The following is a 14481-nucleotide window of genomic DNA, read 5'->3' as shown; positions in this document are numbered from 1 at the left end:
TTGAAGTTTCTATATAATTTTATTGAAAAAGGTAATCTGATGAGGGGCTTTGCCATGTTGAGTGTGCTAGGACCCTAACCAATTGCCAGGTCCACAGATTGTGTTTCTGAAATTTGTCATCGTTCCTGAGAGCCAGCATAGGGATTTCCACCTAGAGTCAACCCTGCACCCTATCTATGGCTCTAGAAGAGGGGGTCCTGCTTCTTCTACTCCTTGGATAAGCAGTCCTTGGGGAATTGAAATTCTGTGCAGAAGTCAAAATGAGCTCTATTTGTGAAAACTACATTTTCTTGTTTCTTTTATAGATGGTCGTCCTAGGAGAACGCCTGAGGGAAGCTTCTTTGGGTTCCAGCCAGAACTTGATATATACACATGTAAAAGAAACCCCCTTTTAAATATGTTATGGCCTCAATGCCATGGACAGATGATGTGTCCTTTCTTCAATAGGACGGCAGTACCTGGGCATGGCCTTCATTTGAGATCATGGTCTTTGGCTCAGAATTGATTCCAGGATAATGCAGCATTAATTTTGCCATCACAGGAAAAAGAAGTATAAATGCTTAGGGCACCTCTCTTCCTACGCCATCCAAGCCTTTTTCGTTTTAGGGAAAGCAGAGACTGTAAGACTCTGTACTGCTGACCCTAAGCTGAACAAGGGCGAGTGGCTGCATGGTGGCATCCTGTGTCTCTTTTTGTCTTTCTTCCTCATATGAAGGCCGGAAAACAGAGTGTTTTGGAACTACCTCTTTCCCTAATTTTGTTCTGGGGTGGGGAGTGACTGAGGCAATGGAGGCAGAGATCATGATGTCTCTAGGTCTCTTCCCAGTTCTCATTCCTTATTCAAGATGTGGTTCCTAAGCAACCTGGGAAATTACCGAACCTCTCTGAGATGTTGCATCTATGCCTTTGCTGTTTCCTGTGATGGCAGACTGGGCTTCCAGTGCACACTCTACTTTAGCTCACCCTGAATCACTGGCCTTCCTGAGCTTCTCACTGTGTTGGGACATTTCTCAAACAGGGGGGTGTATTCATAAGTGTAGAAAGAGACAGGAAGGGCTTTTCCTGTGTTAAGAGTAGTCATTCTCCTGTTACAGCAATAGAAGTTCTCATTTCTGAGTCATGGAATTTTGGCCCATAAAGAGGTTCTTTTCTCCTACCTGCTGAGATGACTTCCCTGAAGCCAGTGGCTGTGGGAAATGTCTCAACAGTGACTACTTTATTTTTATTTGTTTCACGAATGGACAAGAACTCCATCCCACAATCTTCTCCTTATTCCTAGAGCTTTGTCATTTTTACTGGGCTGAATTCTCTCCTCAACATTCTCATAGCTTGTCTTCTTAGATCCCTCCTATTCCCTTGTCATTTCACTTAAAATGATAACTCTGTATCAGAGAGGAACATCATCACCAATTTGAAGTGCAAGATTCTGCTCTTCTGCTTGTCGTTCGTGATCACTGTCTTATTCCTTGTGTCCTGGGGTCACCATGGGATCTGTCCCTCAGGAGTGTTCTCTGCTAATGCTCGGCTTGTTTTGGGATAGACCCTGGTGGTGTCACGCCCCACCCAGTGGCAACGGTCAGACTCTCTTTCTGGGACAACACCATCAACCACTGCATGTGCTGCAAACAGCTTCCCATCAACGTCTCTTTTATCAGCACTTGTTTCACAAGCTGGTGGGTTTTGTAGTCATGCGCATTAGACTGATCATCTTCTTCTCTTACATACTCCTGCTTTCCACCAGCCTCCATTTCCTCACTCCTGAGCCAGAGTCAAAAGCTGTTTCCTTTTCTTGGGATCAAGGAAATGCCTGTACCTCAGTTTACCTTCTGGGACTGGGAGCTATAATGGCGGTCCTCAAATTAAGCAAGAATCTGAATCTATGTTGCTAAAACATAGATTCCAGGCCCCATTCATAGGGTTTCTGGCTCAGTAGGCCTGATATAGACTTAAGAATTTTCTGGGCCTCCCTGGTGGCGCAGTGGTTGAGAGTCCGCCTGCCGATGCAGGGGACACGGGTTCGTGCCCCGCTCCGGGAAGATCCCACATGCCGCGGAGCGGCTGGGCCCGCGAGCCATGGCCGCTGAGCCTGCGCGTCCGGAGCCTGTGCTCCGCAGCGGGAGAGGCCACAACAGTGAGAGGCCCGCGTACCACACACACACAAAAAATTTCATTCCTAGGAAGTTCCCAGGTGATGCTGCTGCTACCACTCAGTGTGAACCAACCACTGAGAACCACTGGGCAATACCATCATCTTCTACAGCAAAGTAGCAGCCACGCTGAACTATCCACTCACCAGCTAGTTTCCTGAGATGTAAACTCTCTGAGAAAGAAAACTCTTCCTTTGAGTTAGAGAAATACTGGCATATCAAGTATGTTTCATTTTTGAATTTTTTCATGATACATTCTGAATTCTAAATGTTTTCCTTCTAAAAAGTGATGGTGCTAATTTGTCCTCAAATGGTTTTTTCTCACCTTTCCTTTGGGTACAATCTTCTCCTGTACTCTTCATTTGGTTTCCTTCCCCTCATTCTTGGATTGGTTTCCCCAGAAGACCCTGAGATATTCATGTGATAGTGATTTGTTAGGAAGTATTCCCAGTACATAATGAAGAAGTGAGACTGAGGGAGACTGAGAAAGTGTGTAATATCAAGCAAACTCTGATGATGGGCAACTTTGGCTCAAAGCCTGCATGAAGTCTTTGAAGACATTGTGCAACATGCCTCAGAATTGTCGTGAGCAGGGCCAGGGACCTGGAGTATTTATACCCTGGCACATGTCAATCACAGGTTCAGGGGCACTCCAGGGATGTAATCCACCTGGCACTCTGGGCCCTCCTGTGTGGGGAAAGTAGCTCTGGCATCCTGGTGAAGCTCTCTGGCAAATAAAATAGGTGCTAGCTGTTGGGAGTTTGTGAAAGCGTGCTTGAAGATGGTGTGCATCAAAATGAGAACAGGATCTGAGGGGATGCAGGTGGAACACTAACAAGTATTTGGTACACTTCCCAACTGTCAGAGGTGTTTCTATGTTACTGATGTGACATTAAGGAGAGAAAAGTTGCATCTGAATCGATCATTTGTCATTTGCCTCCTTCTGGACATACTTGCCATTCTTCATACGTGATAATGAACAAAATCCATAACACAGTGTATCTATCTTTATCTTATGTTGGTTTTGCTCATTGTAAATACATGATTCCCTCTTATAATGGAAAAGAAGAGGTCTGTTTTGCTGTTAGTGGTATCCTGGCTTCTTCTGCCTGTTTTCTTCCCAGATATTTAGAGCTGATTCCTTCCCACTTAATCTGGTATTATTCCAATTCTGACAAAAACGAGCGGTTCTTCAATAGCCCTCAAAATCCTGGAGGATATTGGCAACTTCTTGCTCCTCCTAACTCTCCTGTCAGGTGTCCCCCAAGATGCTTTGGAAGTAGACGATCCAACATTCTATTTTTCCTGACCATCTAGGCTTCGTTCATAGGGCTGCATTTCTGCCTATGCTGGATTTTTTCATTTGTCCCTGCAAGTCCATTCTCTATGCTTATCCATCCTGCTCTCTCCCCAGGAATCTGACTGATAAGAACTGCATTAGCAGACTCTCTTGCCCTCTCTCATTAGCAAGCAATGTGTGAAAAGAAGAGAGTAAGGGCAAGGTATTTATTCCCCTGGCCTCCTCTCTGTGGGAGTGCTAGGGCTTGCATCCATCCACTAAGAGTCACACTCAGGTCAAGTGGCCCTCCCCACACTGCTCGCTCTTCTTGCCCCTAATCAGACCTAGAAGTGTAATGGTTCTCCCTTCACTAGTCCTGGGATATTGCACAGTCTCCTCTGAGTTTCCTATATCCTATCCATACTTCAGAAGTAGTTCCTATTCTCTCTGCCTAACCAAATGTGTTTGTTCTTCTCCGGACATCTTGTGCACCCAGAGGGCCTAGCTGGTGGGCTATAGGACCCGTTTTTTAAAACCTCATCCAGACATCTCTGGTGTTCTTGCCTACTCCACCAACCCACAGGACAGAGTGACAGATGTAGGCCAAAGATTATGATAGATAATTGCACATCTCTCTGCCCCTCTTTCCTCACACAAATAATGACAGAGTTGACTGCCCTGTCCCTTCTCTGAATTCAGGAACGTTATTGCAAGCAGGAAGTTCTGGTGAATTGTTCCAAAGCAGGGTCCACCTTTTCTCTTCTTAAAGTGACATATGGTTTGGGAAAGCAGACTCCTCAAATAGCTCTGATTTTGTGTACTTGCCTAAATTTTGCATAGAATGACCTGGGTTCCCAGAGGTAGGGCTGATAACTGACCAATCCAGGGAAAGGGAAGGGAAATAGTCTTTGAGAAATTGTAGTCTTCACATTTCTAGTTACTTTTTCAAGATGATTTGAAAAATAAATGTTTCAACAGTGAAGCATTTCTGAACTATATCTATAGAATGTTGGAAGCAAGAATTTAACATACAACTATGCACATATGTGAACTAATGTACTTATATGTTTACCCACAAAAGGCAACTGGTTTGAGCAATTATTCCTCTTCTCTGTAAATGGGCCAATTCTCTCTGGCCAAAAGCAAATGATTCCTCTAAAATGGGTACCTGTCCTTCCATGCTCTAGGAGAGTAAAGAATGGGAAGAAACTTTTCTCCTTATCCATATCCTTGTTCTCCTCTTCCTCAAGGAAGAGGAGTGACATTACTGCTGAAGCTGGGAAACTGAACTGGGAATGAATGGCCCAGTCCCCTTTGGGCTCTCTTTTTAGGACTGGCCTGTCCTTTGGACCAGTATTTGTCTCCTCCTTCATGTGTCCCATCCCCCTTAGTAGGGAAGGCCTGATGTTGTCCATTATTCCTATGCCTGGGTTCATCAGACTTATCTGGGGAAGGCAATGAGGGAATTAGAGAAACCCACTGTGGCTGCAGAGCTAAGCTATATACCCTCCAGTTAATTCTATTAGTATTGAAGCTCACCTTTTGATCTCCCTTTTATGAGGCTCCTGTGTCTCATTTCTCAGTTAGTTCTCTACTGAAAGTGCAGAGAGTAGGATGAGTGATTATCATCCTTAACAACTCCAACAATCTCCTTTCTGCCCTTTCATACACTCAGTGATTCAGCCCATACTATCACTTGCCTTTACCCAAATATGAAAGGGTTTACTGGGCTTCCAGTTTTTGGGTTTTTTTGAGTTGGTCTGCCTGTGATGCTCTCCTCCACCCTCTGCTGTGAACCCACTTATTATTCAAGACTCATAGCAATATATTTCTAGTATGTCATAAACCTGGTAACACATTTTCTTAGCAACAATATAATAGTAACGTATAATGAGACATGGTTTCAGAGTGACGATTTAAAGTATATTAAGTTAAAGATATGGCCGTTAACTTGTTATAAAGGCAAAAATACACCATATACTAAAACATGTCATTATTTTACATCAAAAACCAATTCTTTAATTTTATGCAATGGATCGATTACCTAAGGAAACTCAATAGGCAACAAAGTGCAATTAGATGGCCCATGAGAAATAGACCTCTATGACTAGATAGTAATGGAGTTCATAGACTTCTGGTTGCCAAGGGTGGGGCGGTGCGTGGCAGGGAGGGAAGGACTGGGAGTTTGGGGTTGGCAGAGGCAAACTGTTACATATAGGATGGATAAAGAACAAGGTCCTACTGTATAGCACAGGGAACTATATTCAATATCTTGTGATAAACCATAATGGTAAAGAATATGAAAAAGAATATATATATATATATATGTATGTGTGTGTATGTATAACTGAGTCACTTTGCTGTATAGCAGAAATTAAACACATTGTAAGTCAACTATACTTCAATAAAATAAAAAAAAAAAGATTAATGGATAATAAAGTAGAAAATTCTTTCTCATGAAAAAAAAAATAAAATGGAGTTCAAAACATTGACCACGGGCTTCCCTGGTGGCGCAGTGTTTGAGTCCGCCTGCCGATGCAGGGGACACGGGTTCGTGTCCCGGTCTGGGAGGATCCCACATGCCGCGGAGTGGGCCCGTGAGCCATGTCCGCTGAGCCTGCATGTCCAGAGCCTGTGCTCTGCAATAGGAGAGGCCACAACAGTGAGAGGCCCGCATACCGCAAAAAACAAAAAACATTGACCACTTAAAACGTAAGTACTATCTATGTATGCTATATGTTAAATAAGCATTTAACTAACAGTAATGTCATCAGCTTTTTTTTTTTTTTACTTAGCTTATTAATTTATTTTTGGCTGCATCGGGTCTTCATTGCTGCGTGTGGGCTTTCTCTAGTTGCAGTGAGCGGGGGGCTACTCTTTGTTGCAGTGTGCAGGCTTCTCATTGTGGTGGCTTCTCTTGTTGCAGAGCATGGGCTCTAGGTGCACAGGCTTCAGTAGTTGTGGCACACGGGCTCAGTAGTTGTGGCTCACGGGCTGTAGAGCACGGGCTCAGTAGTTGTGGCGCATGGTCTTAGTTGCTCCACGGCACGTGGAATCTTCCTGGACCAGGGCTCGAACCCATGTCCCCTGCACTGGCAGGCAGATTTTTAACCACTGCACCACCAGGGAAGTCCCATCATCAGCTTTAATACACATGAAAAAGAACTTGGAGATGCACTGATAGCCTGCATTATTTTATAAATTTGCACCTACGACAGTATTCCCCTCCACAGGGGCATATTCCTACTTAGCCACCAATGAAATCTTTAGTAATTGAGCAGTCACTGTATGCTGGGCACAGTCCACGAACCAAGATAATGATTTCTTCACCCACCTGACAATGAGTTAAGTCAATCCCTAGTCCCTATCTCACTGTATTTTTGATTGGACCAAACTGAATTAGTTACTCCCTGAATTAGTCCAGTCCTCTGAGAAGGGGATGTCAAGACAAGCTTAGGTGTGTAGCATCTGTCAGGGAAAATGAGGCAGGAGCTAGAGGAAGCTGGGAGAGCCATCAGACTGGGGAGGCTGATGGTAAGGCTGACAGAAAATTCTTGAGCCACATTCCATGGGAGGAGGCCCGTATCTGGCAAGAACATGCCTGCTTTAAAACCCCTGCTCTTTTCAGTCATTTTAGCTGGGGGTAGCCTGTAGGAAGCATGGCCTCAGTACTACTGTGGTGATGATTGATTTCAGAGTGTAGCAACAGGGATGATCAGCCGTTCACACTTCCTGAAGTAGTAGCTCTGAGAATTACATGTTCATATCACCACAAGGAACTCAAATATACAATACAATGTTTATTTCATTAAGAATTATTTTAAAAGATAATTCAATGTTTAAAGTAAAAATGAGAACAATGTGTTATGGTGGTGTTTATAACATATGATGAAATAAAATATATGACAATGATCACAAAGAATGGAAGGGAAAATGAAAATATAGTTTTTAAAGGTTTTTAATATTTAAAGAGTACTAAGCTTTTATTTCAGGATAGATTTTGAAAAGATAAAGTTATATATTGTCATCACTATTAGAAACCATTAATAAAATGTGATACAGTTAATAAGCCAACAGAGGAGATAAAAGAGAATACTAAAAAGTACTCAACTAATCTCAAAGAAGGCAGGAAAAGATGGGAAAAAAGGAACAAAGACCAGATGGGACAAGTAGAAAACAAATAGCAAGACTGTAGGTTTAATTAAAAAATTATACTGAATATAAATAGTCTAAACATGCCAATTAAAAGACAGAAAAAGTTACACTGGATAAAGAAAAAATAAAAACCCACTTATACGCAGTTTAAATAAATCACATTTCAAATGCAAAAACAGACGTTTTCTTAAAACAGAGAATGGAGAAAGATATACTGTGTAAGAACTAATCATAAGAAATCTGAAATAGCTATATATTTCTGACACAGTAAATTTCAGGACTTGAAATATTAACAAACATAATGAGGCATATTTCATAATAATTCAAGTATAAAGTAATAAAAACACATAATTCTAAATGTATTACACAGAATACGTTTACCACCACCTAACAACAGACCTTCAAATACATAAAGCAAATGCTGACAGAACTGAAAGGAGATACAGAAAAATTCACAATAAAAGTTGTAGGTTCAACATTCCCCTTTCAGTAGTTGATAAAACAAGTAGACAGAAAATCGTTATAGACACAGAAGACGTGAATAACTCTATCAACTGAAAGGAACAAAGTGACATTTATGCAACACCTCACTCAACAATAGAATACGGATATTTTCTTCAAGGGCACATGGACAATTCACTAAGATAAACCAGATGCTGGGACATTAAAGAAGTTTCAATAAATTTGGAAGAACCTAAAGTGTACAGAGTATATTCTCTGACTACCGTGGAATTAAGTTTTAGAAACTAAGAAGAGATCACTGCAAAAACAGTGTCAAGAGATAAGATCATGAAAGAATAGGATTTAGTATCTCTATGGTTTGGAAGAGAAGGAAAGAGAAGAAAGAAGCACAAATTAAATCTGACTAAAAGTTTGAGCCCATGGAACCATGAGTAGGATGGCAGAGATGAAGAAATAAGGAGTGGAAACGGTAAGGAGCTAGGTTTTAGGCTATTTGGAAATTGGACTACACATTCTTTTTAAAAAAATTTATTTAATTTATTTTTTATTTTTGGCTGCGTTGGGTCTTCATTGATGTGCACAGACTTTTTCTGTTTGCGGCAAGCGGGGGCTACTCTTCCTTGTGCTCAGGCTTCTCATTGCGATGGCTTCTCTTGTTGCAAAGCACGGGCTCTAGACACGTGGGCTTCAGTAGTTGTGGCTTGCAGGTTCTAGAGTGCAGGCTCAGTAGTTGTGGTGCACAGGCTTAGTTGCTCCATGGCACATGGGATCTTCCCAGACCAGGGCTCGACCTGTGTCCCCTGCATTGGCAGGCAGATTCTTAACCACTGTGCCACCAGGGAAGCCCTGAACTACACATCCTTAAATAACCCAATTTTGAGAAAGAAACCACAAAGGAAATTAGAAAATATTTTTAAACTGAATAAAAAATGACAAAAAATAGAAAGCTAAGCATTTTGTGGTGTAGCTAAGGCAGTTTCTGGAGGGAAATTTATAATTTTAAATGCCTATATTAGAGGAGAAAAAAAGTTTAAAATTGACAACCAATGTTTCTCACCTTAAAAATCTAGAGATAGAAAAGCAAACTGAATCCAAAGTGAGAGGAAGGAAAGAAATGATAAAGATGAGAGTATAAATTAATGAAACAGAATATCAGTACTTTACAGAGAAAAACAATTAAAACTCAACAACTTTTAAGAAATCAAGAAAGTTGATAAAATACTAGCTAGACTCATCAAAAAAAGATATAAAACAAAAATTAATAATATCAGGAATGAAAAGGGGGCAATCACTACAGATCCCAAAGATATTTTTTAAAAAATAAATAAATATTATGAACTTTACCCTGATAAAGTTGATAACTTAGAGAAACTGGGATATTCTTTAAAAGATGCAAATTTGTAAAACTTACAAAAGAAGAAACAGAAATCTGAATAGTCCTAAATCTATTAAAGAAAATCCTTCCCAAAAAGGAAATTCCAGGCTTTAATACTGAATTCTTCTAAATATTTAAGGACAAAATATAGATTAACAGTGATATGGAAGAAGTAAATTGGAATGCAAGAGTTCAATTCATTTAAATTCATTTTCATTTCTTCTTCTTTCCCTTGGATGCACAGAAACATTAGTTAATTCTCATACTAGAAATTCTTTTTTTTTTTTTTGGCTTCTGTGAATTTCATGAATTCAAGAAATATTTACTTACCCTTTGACTATTCTGTCTTTAAATATTTCTACTTGGAACAATTCGTCATTTTCTGTGATCAGAGTATCCTAATTTGTATTTTGACCCCTTTCTCGCAAGCGCTGTTCCTCCATTGCCAATTTTTTACTTTTCCTTTTAAAGATATTTGTCAGCATTTTATCATCTAGTCTAAAATCTAGCTCCTTAGCCTTTCCACTTTTCTGCCATCCTACTCACGGTTCCCTGGGCTCAAAATTTTAGTCAGATTTAATTTGTGCTTCTTTCTTCTCTTTCCTTCTATTCCAAACCATAGACATACTAAATCCTGTATTTCCATGTTCTTATCTCTTGATGCTATTTTCACTTTACTATTTCCACTGCTTGTGAAACCTTAACTGATTTTCCTGCTTTCAGTCTGTCCCTATTTTAACTAATTCTGTGTACCACTACAGTCTTAAATATTTTTCTCATTCAAAGGTACAGATCTGAATAGTAATGACGATAATAGCAGTAACAACAATATAATATTTTTTGTGTCTTCTATGTTCTATGTAATGGAAGATACATCATTTATGATTATTATCCCCATTTTAAGATGAGTAATTTGAAGCTCAAAGTTCCCAAGGCCACACAGCTAGTAAGTGTCAGAGCCAGGAATTGTAAAGGTTGGCTTGATTCCACATACAATTTCTCATTTAACTGGGATATATTTCAGAGTGAGAGAAGCTGCTACTAATAATAATTTTTTGGGGACAAGAGATGTTAACTGGGGCCAACCCAAATGAGCTAGAATTTATAGTACCCCACTAATACTATCTTCTACTTCCTCTCCAATAAAGACATAGGAAAGCTGGGCAGTCTGCTTTGGGGACAAAGAAGATGTGTTAATTTTTGTACTTGTTGAGTTCAGGGTGACAACAGGACAGCATACTGGAACATTTTAATAGAGAGGTTGTATACACAAGACAGGGAATTAACAGAAAGATGAGAACTAGAGGTACAAACTTAGGAACTAGTAATAAAGATGATATTGTTGAAGTCATGAATGAGCTCACCAAACATTTAAGGAAGAAGAGGCTCAGATGGTTGAGAACTAAACACTGGAAATTTTGAAACATGAAGGGAATAAAGTGGTAAAGAGACAGAACATGAGATGCCTCTATAAGACTGTAAACCCCTTTGGGGCATGAACCATTTCTTTTGAATCACTTTACCTAGCATTTTAATGTGCCAAGTAAATATATCAGAAACCAACTGAACATTAAGTATAATACAGACCATATGACTTCTGATAGATTGATTTAATGTTATGCCTGTCCTTAGACCCTAACTGAAGTCATATCAATTGAAAACATTTCAGCTGTCATATTTTCTCTCTGTACAGGCTCTTCGACTTTTTTTTGGTTGGAATTATGGCTTATTCTTGTATTTCTCTTGTGTGGAGTGAAGGGTACACCACTCTGGTGCTGACTGAAGGTCTACCAGACATTTGAGGGTTAGTGAATATGTGTGAGGCATATGTACATAGACACTGCATTATACAGACATTTTCCACATGAGTATGTTATAAATCATGTCTCACAGGTATTTTAGTGTTAGCAGTTAGTAGACAAGGAATCCATTATACAGAGATTCGAGTTTTGGGAAAGAGTTCTGTGACAAAAGTAACTTAATCAAGAATATTTATTTCTATGTTTCTCTCTGCTTGTACTGGAGCAAGTAAACACTGAAAATGACTTTAGAGAAGTCCTGGTTCACTTGAAATAAAACCTTGATGCATTTAAAATACAATTTCCATGGAAACTGTCTCTGAAGTGACAAAAATCGCAGAAGAGTTTTCCCTGGTGTGGCATCATGCCTGCAAGAACCCTCTAAGATTCCTAGAGGAAAGTGAACATTTAATGAACCCCTAAGCTCTTCTTTGCCCTTGGGTCTTAAGAAGAGCTTATTTATGGTGATTATTCTGATTTTTTGATAATGGATTGTTTTTCTCTATTTCTTAAATATGTGAAGTGGGATTGAGAATAGGGATTGGGATTCACTTGAGTCACTCTGGACCACGGACAATTCTCAGTGTAAATGAGACAGATGAGACTCCATCATTGCTGAGTCTTAGCAAGTGCTCATTGATGTATGTGTACCTACTCATAAACATACAGTGGTTTTAGTTGGGCTTGCTTGGAGAAAGGTGGACCCCTGCTTTTGTGTTTTGATTTCACAACTTCTCCAAGAGGACTCCAGCCCTTAACTCATACCAAAAATATATATAACTCATCTGTTAACTTCCCCAAATAGAAATTTATTTTTTGGATAGAAAATCTACTATCCTTAATATTTAAAAGATCCTGGTAAAGAGTGTAGAATGCAAATTGCTACATAGAATTTTATTAGGCTTTATATCAGTTTCAGTCAATAACCTACATTGTGTGATTGTCACTGTCTGAAACCTCAGCAAGGTCTCTTGCCTCTCTATCCTGTTACTATGATCAGAATTTTCTCCCTCACAGCCAGCAATTTGGGATACAGTATTGCATTTAAAGTGCAGGAAAAAGATGTGATGCCTTGGAAAGGTGCTCTGTTAAGCCATGAACATGCCATGTTTTGTTAGAGTAACTGTTCTTATCAGGATAAGCTTTTCAGGTATCTTTCAAGTCATCGCTCAAACGTCAGATTACTCTGCTTAAAGTTGAAATCTGTAACGCTTGTGTTTTCTATCCCTTTCCCTTGTTTTCCTTTTCTTCATCACATTTTTCATGTCACATGTTTTACCTTTTTCTTTCATGTATCTTTTGTCTTCTCCCAATTGAATGAAAGCTCCATGAGGGCAGGAATCCTTTTTTGTTTTTGTTTTGCTTTTTCACTGAAGAATAACCAGGTCTTAGAAGGGTTTCAGGGACAGGGTATATATTCATTAGGTACTTGCTGAAGGAATGCCATTTTTGTTCAAAATCTTTCATCAACTCCACTTTACCTGGCAGGTTGGCTGCAGAGTTTGTTCTCTGCTTTTAGGTCTTGACGAAAGTTGTTATTAACCCAGTAGTGGGACTGCTGGGTCATATGGTAGTTCTATTTGTAGTTTTTTAAGGAAACTCCATACTGTTCTCCATAGACGCTGTATCAATTTACATTCTCACCAACAGTGCAAGAGGGTTCCCTTTTCTCCACACCCTCTCCAGCATTTATTGCTTGTAGATTTTTTGATGATGGCCATTCTGACCTGTGTGAGGTGATACCTCATTGTAGTTTTGATTTGCATTTCTCTAACTATTAGTGATGTTGAGCATTCTTTCATGTGTTTGTTGGCCATCTGTATGTCTTCTTTGGAGAAATGTGTATTTAGTTCTTCTGCCCATTTTTTGATTGGGTTGTTTGTTTTTTTTGATATTGAGCTGCATGAGCTGCTTATATATTTTGGAGATTAATCCTTTGTCAGTTGCTCCGTTTGCAAACATTTTTTCCCATACTGAGGGCTGTCTTTTCGTCTTGTTGGTGGTTTCCTTTGCTGTGCAAAAGCTTTTGAGTTTCATTAGGTCCCATTTGTTTATTTTTGTTTTTATTTCCATTTCTCTAGGAGGTGGGTCCAAAAGGATCTTGCTGTGATTTATGTCATAGAGTGTTCTGCCTATGTTTTCCTCTAACTACTGGGCGTATACCCTGAGAAAACCATAATTCGAAAAGAGTCATGTACCACAATGTTCACTGCAGCACCATTTACAATAGCCAGGACATGGAAGCAACCTAAGTGTCCACTGACAGATGAATGAATAAAGAATATGTGGCACATATATACAATGGAATATTACTCAGTCATAAAAAGAAATGAATTTGGGTTATTTGTAGTGAGGTGGATGGACCTAGAGTCTGTCATACAGAGTGAAGTAAGTCAGAAAGAGAAAAACAAATACCATATGCTAAAACATATATATGGAATCTAAAAAAAAATGGTTCTGAAGAACCTAGGGGCAGGACAGGATGAAAGATGCAGACATAGAGAATGGACTTGAGGACACGGGGAGGGGGAAGGGTAAGCTGAGATGAAGTGAGAGAGTGGCATGGAAATATATACACTACCAAATGTAAAATAGCTAGCTAGTGGGAAGCAGCCGCATAGCACAGGGAGATCAGCTCGGTGCTTTGTGACCACCTAGAGGGGTGGGATAGGGAGACACAAGAGGGAGGGGATATTAGGATATATGTATCCATATAGCTGATTCACTTTGTTATACAGCAGCAACTAAAACAACAATGTAAAGCAATTATACTCCAACAAAGACGTTAAAAAAAAAAGAGAAATGTGTGTGAACAAACAACTCATGAGATGGGAACTTGAAGTGGCTATTAAAAATTTGGGAAAAAAAGGTTGTTATTAGTTATCTGACAAATATTTGTTTTTAGTAATCAAGATTAAACTGCATGGTCAAGTAGTGGAGAAAAATCAGAGAAAGCTTCTTTAGGTTTAAGCTTGGAGAACATGCAAATAATTCTTGGTATATTTTAGAGGTGACTGAAATAATGAATATCCTCCTCTGAAGTCCAATACCCCTAATTTTACCCTTCTTGGCTCTAATACTTTCTACATTCCGTTAAAATTATGTAAGTACTTGTTTTTATCTATAAAGAATCTCATGAGATCCTAGAAAGTAAAAATGCTGATTCAGAGATTTCATTGTCACTTACAGGGAGGTATTGTAGCCCAGTGATTAAGACTAAGAAGTTTGGAGTTGAACAGGCTGGGTTTTGACTCAACATTCGGG

This window comes from Mesoplodon mirus (assembly GCF_964341445.2).
Source record: "Mesoplodon mirus genome assembly, chromosome: 7".
NCBI lineage: Eukaryota > Metazoa > Chordata > Mammalia > Artiodactyla > Ziphiidae > Mesoplodon > Mesoplodon mirus.
This window is presented reverse-complemented; position numbering follows the sequence as displayed.